The sequence below is a fragment of the Clinocottus analis genome, unplaced genomic scaffold (assembly GCF_023055335.1).
Source record: "Clinocottus analis isolate CAN_PGR_092001 unplaced genomic scaffold, fCliAna1.0.p SCAF_48, whole genome shotgun sequence".
NCBI classification, from domain to species: Eukaryota; Metazoa; Chordata; class Actinopteri; order Perciformes; family Cottidae; genus Clinocottus; species Clinocottus analis.
Genome location: NW_027176205.1, coordinates 344,376 through 346,875, shown reverse-complemented (window position 1 = coordinate 346,875; position 2,500 = coordinate 344,376). Strand labels below are relative to the sequence as shown.

General features: G+C 36.9%; 1 protein-coding gene across 1 annotated transcript in view; it reads left to right on the top strand.

Annotated features, from left to right (window-relative positions):
- soul5l (heme-binding protein soul5, like) overlaps positions 1 to 1,016 on the top strand; it is a 6,263-nt gene extending 5,247 nt beyond the window's left edge. The window contains exon 7 of the mRNA XM_068599580.1: positions 1 to 1,016. This exon is cut by the window's left edge and continues 1,333 nt beyond it. The gene's annotated coding sequence lies outside the window, so the exon portion shown is untranslated.
- The last annotated feature ends 1,484 nt before the right edge of the window (positions 1,017 to 2,500 follow it).

Below are 2,500 nucleotides of genomic sequence, written 5' to 3'. Positions count from 1 at the left end.
AAAACTAGCCTAGCAGCTACTCTCACTGATCTTAACTCTAAAACTAGCCTAGCAGCTACTCTCACTGATCTTAACTCTAAAACTAGCCTAGCAGCTACTCTCACTGATCTTAACTCTAAAACTAGCCTAGCAGCTACTCTCACTGATCTTAACTCTAAAACTAGCCTAGCAGCTACTCTCACTGATCTTAACTCTAAAACTAGCCTAGCAGCTACTCTCACTGATCTTAACTCTAAAACTAGCCTAGCAGCTACTCTCACTGATCTTAACTCTAAAACTAGCCTAGCAGCTACTCTCACTGAGCTGCATTGGACGAAGCTCCTCAGTCACAACATCTTTGCCTCGTTCTAATGAACGAAGTTTGATGCTTTGATTCGTGATTCTTCTCTTTCTGTAAATATCTCCCAGACGTAGCGTCCTGCAAGCCTCTGCTCTCCGCTTGGCTTCCTGTTATCTTCCTGCTGGCTTCCTGTTAGCTTCCTGCTGGCTTCCTGTTAGCTTCCTGCTGGCTTCCTGTTAGCTTCCTGATAGATTCCTGCTGGCTTCCTGCTGGTCCAGTGTACTCGTTGGTTGGGATCTTTGGTGCATCTGTGAAGCGCACAGTTCAGTTCATGACATTTACACCTGTTTTCTTTGACCTGTTGGCGCTTTTAGCACCGTTAGCTGTTAGCCACCGGTTCAAGCGCCATGTTGAGAGCCGTGTGGAGACAACTCCTCAATCAGAGACATGATCTGAATTCTATATCCAACGAAAACAGGCTTGTTTCCTCACAGGTTTACTCCCACCGAGGGTTTACACACTGAGCTCAAACTAGCTCCAGATGAAGTCCACTCCAATCCCAAATGTAGCTGGGATGCTCCAAAGATCCCAGAGGGCGTCCTCACCAACCAGCAACGCCAGCAACACGAGCAACACGAGCAACACGAGCAACACGAGCAACACCAGCCGATGGACGCCGTGTCTCTGAGCTACATGTCTGTTCTGAGGAAGGTGCAATAAAAACCTGCTGGTCGAACTCTTTGGTGGCGTCTTTGATCTCACTGAGAAGATGAAGTCCTGACCGTGATGTTCATGTATGTTCATGTTCATGTATGTTCATGTTCATGTATGTTCATGTATGTTCATGTTCATGTATGTTCATGTATGTTCATGTTCATGTATGTTCATGTTCATATATGTTCATGTATGTTCATGTTCATGTATGTTCATGTTCATATATGTTCATGTATGTTCATGTTCATGTATGTTCATGTTCATGTATGTTCATGTTCATGTATGTTCATGTATGTTCATGTTCATGTATGTTCATGTATGTTCATGTTCATGTATGTTCATGTTCATATATGTTCATGTATGTTCATGTTCATGTATGTTCATGTTCATATATGTTCATGTATGTTCATGTTCATGTATGTTCATGTTCATGTATGTTCATGTTCATGTATGTTCATGTTCATATATGTTCATATATGTTCATGTTCATGTATGTTCATGTTCATGTATGTTCATGTTCATGTATGTTCATGTTCATATATGTTCATGTTCATGTATGTTCATGTTCATGTATGTTCATGTTCATATATGTTCATGTATGTTTATGTTCATGTATGTTCATGTTCATGTATGTTCATGTTCATATATGTTCATGTATGTTTATGTTCATGTATGTTCATGTATGTTCATGTTCATATATGTTCATGTATGTTTATGTTCATGTATGTTCATGTTCATGTATGTTCATGTTCATGTATGTTCATGTTCATATATGTTCATGTTCATGTATGTTTATGTTCATGTATGTTCATGTTCATGTATGTTCATGTATGTTCATGTTCATGTATGTTCATGTATGTTTATGTTCATGTATGTTCATGTTCATGTATGTTCATGTTCATGTATGTTCATGTTCATATATGTTCATGTTCATATATGTTCATGTATGTTCATGTTCATATATGTTCATGTTCATATATGTTCATGTATGTTCATGTTCATATATGTTCATGTTCATGTATGTTCATGTATGTTCATGTTCATATATGTTCATGTTCATATATGTTCATGTTCATGTATGTTCATGTTCATATATGTTCATGTTCATATATGTTCATGTTCATATATGTTCATGTTCATGTATGTTCATGTTCATATATGTTCATGTTCATATATGTTCATGTTCATGTATGTTCATGTTCATGTATGTTCATGTTCATGTATGTTCATGTTCATGTATGTTCATGTTCATGTATGTTCATGTATGTTCATGTTCATATATGTTCATGTTCATGTATGTTCATGTTCATATATGTTCATGTTCATATATGTTCATGTTCATATATGTTCATGTTCATATATGTTCATGTATGTTCATGTTCATGTATGTTCATGTTCATATATGTTCATGTTCATATATGTTCATGTTCATATATGTTCATGTATGTTCATGTTCCTTGGAGCCATCAAGCTGACTTCTACAAGCACGAGGAGAATAATATATTT